General features: G+C 46.2%; 1 pseudogene; it reads right to left on the minus strand.

Annotated features, from left to right (window-relative positions):
- Window positions 1-1,679: 1,679 nt before the first annotated feature.
- On the minus strand, window positions 1,680-7,538 carry LOC123068086 (uncharacterized; annotated as a pseudogene).
- Window positions 7,539-7,729: the final 191 nt, after the last annotated feature.

Below are 7,729 nucleotides of genomic sequence, written 5' to 3' on the forward strand. Positions count from 1 at the left end.
AAATCGTCAAATATACTCCTGGACGGGAAATACACAGCTAAAGTTTCAGATTTTGGTGCTTCTAGATTGGTTCCAATCAACCAAACGCACATTGTTACGAATGTGCAAGGTACATTTGGGTACTTAGATCCAGAGTATTTTCATACCAGACAGTTAAATGAGAAGAGTGATGTGTATAGTTTTGGTGTGGTACTAGTGGAGTTGCTTGTTCGAATGAAGCCTATCATCACAAGTGAATCAGGCACAATGCAGAATTTATCAAACTACTTCCTAAGGGAGTTGAGCGAGGGAGGGATCGCCGATATACTGAATTCTCAAGTCCTTGAGGAAGCAACTGAGGAAGAGATTATCAATGTCGCCACTCTCGCGGAACGGTGCTTAAGACTGCATGGTGAAGAAAGACCCACCATGAAACAAGTTGAGGTTGAGTTGCAGACTTTACGAACAACTAGAGCAAGCTCATGTCAAGATCCAAGCAATGAAGAACAAACACAGCCAACCTTGTTAACTCAAGGAGCTGAAGTTGATTTCCAGTCGTCAGCCACGGAATTGGGTTGCAGAGTCAACTTAGAGTCGAGCCAAGGGTGCTATGACTTGCAGCAAGAGTTCATGGAATCAGCTAGTCTAGCGCGCTAGATGCGTTTAGTGAAATTTACATGGCTTATTTGTTATATATTTCCTTTCGTGAACTCACGACTGGGATTGAAATTTAACTAATCATCGATAGTGTAATATTTTTCAACAAAATAGTACTCCCTCCGATCCATATTAATTGACGCTGCTTTAGTACAACTTACTTTCTACTAAATTGTACTAAAGCAACGTCAATTAATATTGATTGAAGGGAGTACAATATACTTGTCTGGTACTGTGCAAGGTAGGGTGTTGAGTTTATGTCCAGGTAATTAAATTAATGAATTGTACTACAAAATAGTACTACTACAAAGTATTGTGATCGTAAGCTTTGGAATGGAACAAGATCACCTTTGTATTCCGTCATGCATTTCTAATTGACATGTCAGTATGAATTATTACACGGCAAAACATTCATCCTGTTATTTGTTATTTAGCTTGGTCATGAACGGATATTGCACCCGGGTTCGGAACTGAGAAATTTGTGACCAAGGGAAATGATGTGCTCACCGTTTTTTGCACCCTGAAAAAAAAGGCAATATGGATCTTTATTTCTTCAATTAATGCTCCAATTCTCTCTCTCTCTCTAATAACACACACCGAACTGCCTGTCATTTGTGCTAGGAGAGAACGCCAAGATGCCAAAAACGATAAATCCGCGCCAACATGTGTTATCGAACATATGATCAATATTACAGGCCAGCAACTCACTTGACACTTCCAGATAATAATCAGTTTGCATAAACAAAGTACAGAAGAAGCAACAAGCCAAGAAGAACACATGAAAACGTACAAGGAAATCCCATTACAATAGGAAACTTGTACCATTACAATACCTGTAACCCTACCTAGTAGGGGGAACAAGCTATGTTTTATTGACTGCCTATAATACAATCCCAGTCGACAGAGTTTACGAAAGAAAATATCATCATCTACTACAAAAATTCAATAAACACATGTAGCATGGTCGACAAGCAGATGCCACGAACTCTAACATGTACGTAAGTTATATAATTCTTGGAAAAGAGAACATGTAAGCCATAGTATCATTGGTTGTCTCTTGACCGTAACTTGATTCTGTCACCCAAATGCATCGTAGACGACTGGAGAGCAACTCTAGCTCTTCGAGTTTGTAATCTTGACTGCATTTGTTCTTCATTTATTGGATCCACTTGGCATAACTTCGTCCTTTTGGTTCGTAGAATCTGCAATTTCACCTCAACTTGTTTCATGGTGGGTCTTTCTGCACCGCGCAGTCTTAAGCATGCCTCAGCAATACTGGCAACATTGTTGATCTCTTCCTCACTTGCTTCCTCGAGGATCTGAGAGTTGACAATACCTGTTATCCTTCCCTCACGAAACTCCTGGAGGAAGTAGCTTGACAAGTTCTGTATGGTGCCTGATGTGCTCGTGAAAATAGGTTTCATTCTGAGAAGCAACTCCACAAGTACCACACCAAAACTGTACACGTCGCTCTTCCTGTTCAGCTGTCTGGTATGGAAATACTCTGGATCTAAGTACCCAAATGTACCTTGCACATTGGTAACAATGTGTGTTTGATCAATTGGAACCAGTCTAGAAGCACCAAAATCTGAAACTTTAGCTGTGTAGTTCTCGTCCAGGAGAATATTTGAGGACTTCACATCACGATGGAAGATTGATATTGAAGCTGAAGAGTGGAGATATGATAGAGCTCCTGCTGTTTCCAGGGCAATCCTCAAGTAATCACTCCAAGACAAAGAAAAACCATCACTTGAATCAGCATGAAGAACTTGAGATAATGAGCCACTGGATACAAAGTCATACACCAAGAGTGGAACCTCCGTTTCAAGACAACATCCGAAGAGCTTTACAATATTTCTGTGATTTATCTGAGACAGGACTGCAACCTCATTGATGAATTGACTAATCTCACACTGCTTGATGACCTTAGACTTTTTTATTGCAACAACAGACTGATCAGATAATATGCCTTTATAAACCATGCCATGCCCCCCAGAGCCGATGATAAGTGTAGGATCGAAGTTATTTGTTGCTTTTTCTAGATCTTCTAACGAGAAAATCTTTGTTTTGTCATTTGCACTTTCATCAGATGATATCAACGTTTCTAGGAGAAGACCTTGGTTCTTCCGAAAATACTTCTTCCGTAGTTGCTGTTGAACATTTATTTTCCATCTACGAATTAAAAATACTGCACTAAAACTCAGAGCTAGAATGCCAAAGCCACCAGACAACCCAATGAAAATACCTGAAGGGATTATGCTCTTTAAGTTTCCTTTTATCCATTTTAACAAATAAATATAACAACAGTTTAGTTTTACCTGAAAGCAGAATTTATCTTTTCGTTGTTGTACACTGCATTTTGTCTAGATCGTACTCAGTATGGGGAGGACAATCGGTACAATAGAAGCTTCCTTCAATATTATGGCAGTTCCCTTTACAGATGTTTGGTTGAAGGCATTCATTAATATCTGAAATTTAAAGATCTTGATAAGATGCACTAAAAAATGTATATGCATATTACATAAGACAGAATGCAATAGGTCATCCAATTAACATGGAAAACTATTGTTATTATCCAGTTAAATGAAAACTACATGAATGAGACAGAATGCAATAGATGCAACTTTGGGTGTAAAGTTCGAGGCATCATATGCTTAAAATTAGCACACACCTTCTAATAAATGTGTACTACAATTATTTTTCGAAAGTTAAGGTGTGATCACCCATTTTCTCTATCTGTGTCCATAACCCATCATGTGCACAAGTTAAGATGTAATATGAGTTAATGATCCTTTTAAATGATATACTATGATCACTTTACCTTTTCCAAGCCATTTAAGCCGGGGTAGAGGGTGAAAACATTGTAACGACTATACTCCTGATTTCACCAATAAACATGGACAGATACAGCACAACAGATGTACCTTGACAGCCATTTTTGGCATATGGATTTCCTTGGAAGCCATCTGAGCATTTGCAGCGGTAACCAATGTAGTGACTTTGACCAGAGTAAATTTCAACATTTAATGCCAAGCACTTGCTTTTGATACTCACACAAGCATAACCAGATATATTCTGTTGGGCCTCTACGCAACTTAGATTAGCTGCAACCCACTCCATAGAATGGATGTAGCCATGTCGAACAAAAACCGGAGGCCCTGGAAATATCTCGTATTGTGGTTGGTAAGATCTTACCTTAATGGTCCCTTCGTTAACATTCAGGTTCATTACCTCTTGAAACTCAAACATGAGGACAGCTGATGATGTCAAATTTGACCAAAAACAGTTGAGTTGGAATTGTTCCCTGGCAAAGCAACCCTCTTCTAAGCCGAATGGGTATGGCACCCTAATGTTACCACACCAACGGGTACAATTAGCTCTGCTCGGAATTGGATTATACCCTATAGTTTGACCAGTAGAAGGTTAGCATGCATTCAAGTTCTAATGTCCAAAATACCTAATCACGGCTATGTATTTGGTCACCTGATTAAGAAAGAAAGTTTACCTTTGTCTCTGGAACAGCCATCTTGAATGAAGGGGTTGCCTGCATAGCCGGCACTGCAGATGCAGTTGTAGCCGTCGGTTGATGTCACGCTATAGTCGCCGCACAAGGAATGCTTGCCGATACAAGCATACGCTGTCCTGTTTCGCACGGCGCTAGCACAATTTTGTTGATCCACTATATTCCACAAAACTGTGCCGCCGCCACCGTCACTTATGCTGATTCTATCCCACAGCATAGAGGTCTGGTTTGAGCGTGTTCCGGTGCTAGTTTTGCCGTGGTGGTGGACAAATTTGAGCTGAAAAGCAACAGGAAGCAGGCCTGTCATAGGAAAACTGCAACATCCGATGCCACTGCAGTTGAGCCTAGCCATGGTCTCTGTGATAACTTGGTCCGGGCACACAGTCGTACAGATCCATGTTGTTCTGTGTGTGTTGCTGTTGACCCAATACACATCCAGGTCGCAACCAGTGATGTTCAGAATGGTTTCCCCACGGCTGAAGGATCTACCAGGAGGTTGGAAAGACAAGTAGTAGACATGGACACCAGATTTCATGGGGATGGTACGCCAGAAGGAGGTACTGATGCTTTTGTGAGTGTGGTAGGAATCCCCACCGCTACCAACGTCGATGTTGTCGATCACCTCGGTGATGCTGTCGCACAAGAACAGCCTGGGGGGCTTAGCTGTGTCGTTGCAAATGAGGTTGAAGTCAGGATCCCGAGAGCACCTTGAACCGATGCCAAAGGGGTAGTCGAAGCTCAGATTGCCACAGCTCTTGGGGCAACCATCAAGTGTGGCAAGTGATGGATGTGCCCAATTCCCTTCAGGGCTGTGGCTTGTTACAACTCCAGATGCTAGCACCATTAGCTTTCCTAGTGATCCTAGTAGCAGCAGAGAGAGTGATGCGTACATCATCGGCAAGAAGCCCATGATCCACACACCTTTCACAGCTCCCAATTTCACTCGAAATTCAAGTTCAGGCTGGGGACTTAACAGTGGTATTTGGTGAATGTCTCAGCTGAGAGGCCTTCTCTTGTATGTACCACTTTCATGACTGGCAAATTTATGGTGGCATGGCGAAGAACAAGAAAAGTAAGGACTCCAGAGGATGTTGATTTTTTCTTGTGGTGTTGCTGCCGCAGAGTGACCTCTCAAGTCAGTCAATGCGTGACTTGTCGTGCAGGATATTCTCTAGCCCATCGAAGGGGGTGTTGACAAGTCTTTGACAGCCGGCTCATTTATTCCCAGAATAAATCGCATTGCATTATTGCCTGGCTTGTGGTTCATGCTGCAGAGATAGACAGTGAATGCCATCGACAGTGAGAACCCGCTGCCAATTTTTAGTGCCACCTAGTGAAGATAGCAACCTGGTCGCTTCCAAACGAGCCGGCTACAGTAAATTTATTCCACCCCCCAATTTAACTGCAACCGAGGGCAGGGCAGACTAGTAAAGTAAAGTATTGTGCACAGAGTAAATCAACCATGCCCATATGCCCAAAATTACCGCATGAAAAATGATGGCAACAGAAGAATGCAGAATAATCCTGCTCCAACAACGACGGCCAATCTTCAGTAGTCCCACATGGTGGACGATAAGCTAACTGATGGCTTCCAAGTGAGCTAACTGACAGTAACTGAATGCATCCCCAATTTTATACTATGTAATTTGCTTAAGCTGCAACCAAGAGCGCAAAGTAAAGATATTGTAGACAAGGAATCAAGTAAAACAACATCAGGAAATGAGCACCTGTACCATGGATTCATCACAGGAGCTGAACTGAAGTGAACCCAAATGCCTCGGAGGGACTGCATCAGCACCGCTTGATCTCTTCGCAGGATGCATTTCAACTGTTCAAAGGCCTCTGCTCTGCTGCCACCTCCAATGACAGCGGACGTTCTCTTGGACGGAAGGTGGCGCTCCCGGCTTTCGCCCGTTGATGGATGGTGGGAAGAGTGAGCGGCAGAAACTGCATGGCAGGTCCGGTGAGGGAGCAAGGAGGCCGAGGAGGTGGCGTGGGCGCATGGACCCGCCGGAGGGGGAAGGCCATGGACCGCCGTGGTGGAGGACGAAACTGGTCGCCGCACGATGGGTTGGGCCTCGTCACTCGGCTCTATCTTCTTCCCCTTCGGGACCAAAGCGCGCACTACAAGCCCATGGTCGTCGTACGTTCTTCTTGTGCTGCTGGATCTCCTAGGCCCGCCATAGCCCGTAGTATTTTTTTCTCAACCCTGCCGCCCACTTTGGATCAAATTGGCTCATCTTGCATTACTAGCATTACTGGCAAGGCAGGCATGGAGGATAATGCAGCAACCTTCTTCCTTGAGCGCAAGAATTCTCAAAGCATCATATTTCCCTAATAACACAGTTCTAGATGCTGAACTTGCCCCCCCCACCCCCCCACCCCTCGCGTCGTCTCCTCTGAGGCGACTCGGGGGTTGCCCTAACCGCCCCCGCCACCGCCACCCCTCCCTCCCCCTTCCCTACTCTCCGCTGCCGCCCGAGGTGCCCTCCGGCACGCGCGCACGACACCGATGAAGGTGGCGGCGGGGATCTGGCGGCTTCACCTGCGTGGAGGGCCTAGGCAGCCGGGGCGGCGGCCCCGGATCTAGCAAGGCGGCAGGCGCGCCCGCGGGTGTGGGTCTTCGTCCTCGGCCGCGCGGGCGGCGATCGACAGGGGACACGGTGCGTGGTCGGTGGGCTGCTCCGATGGCCCTCTGACCTCATATCTGAAGGTTGCTTCTCCTCTTTCCACTATCCCGCTCACAACCTGTGCTAGAGCCAGTGCTTCTTTGCTGGTCTGTTGGTAGCTGGTTGCGGTGGTGTTTGTCGGGACCGGGAGAAATACCTGGTTGGTGTCCCCGACCACGGCGGTGGCTAGGCCCTCGGGCGCGGCTCCCCTTCTTGAAGGCACCGTCGAGATCCCCTCTTCCCACCCCTTCCCCTCCGTTCCAAGGTTAAATCATGTAATCCCTTGCGGATTCGGCGGCGTAACCTCCCTGGGGGCGTCGTCTGGTTAGGAGAGTGTAGGTGTGCGGTGCTAGATCCGAGGTTTGCAATTGCAGCGGGGTCCGTGTGACAACTTGGTTTCCAGCGATGCTGGGCTTGCCATTCTCTGTTTGGTGATTGCTGGCCGTCCCCTGTTCACTGCTGCTCGGCTCCCTTGAGCCTGGGTGGAAGAGGAAAGGGTTCCCCTTCCCGGCAACAGGGCCGTGGCAGCTCAATGAGCACCAGGGCCATATCCCTCGCATCCTGTGCATGATTTGTTTCCTTGTTGTTCACCGCAAGCTCGCTGCTTCTTCAGCTCCGATGTGTCGTTTCCTGCAGCTTACTCTCTTCTTGTTTGGACACCGGCGGTCTGTGCTTAAATGCCCAGTGAGGTATGCCCGTTGCTGCGACATGGATGCGTGCAAATGTTCTATCTTTGCAACCCCAAGATCGTGCCTTTCCTTGTTCTAGGGTGAACTCATCCCTCACTTGATGGTGCGGCGTCCTTCGAGCCAGGACGAGGGGGTAGGGACCCTCTTCGGCGAGGGAGAAGGAAGGTGTGGTATCTTTCAGGTCCAGTGCAGGAGCTTTGGCGTGTTTGTGG

Source organism: Triticum aestivum, chromosome 3B (assembly GCF_018294505.1).
Source record: "Triticum aestivum cultivar Chinese Spring chromosome 3B, IWGSC CS RefSeq v2.1, whole genome shotgun sequence".
NCBI lineage: Eukaryota > Viridiplantae > Streptophyta > Magnoliopsida > Poales > Poaceae > Triticum > Triticum aestivum.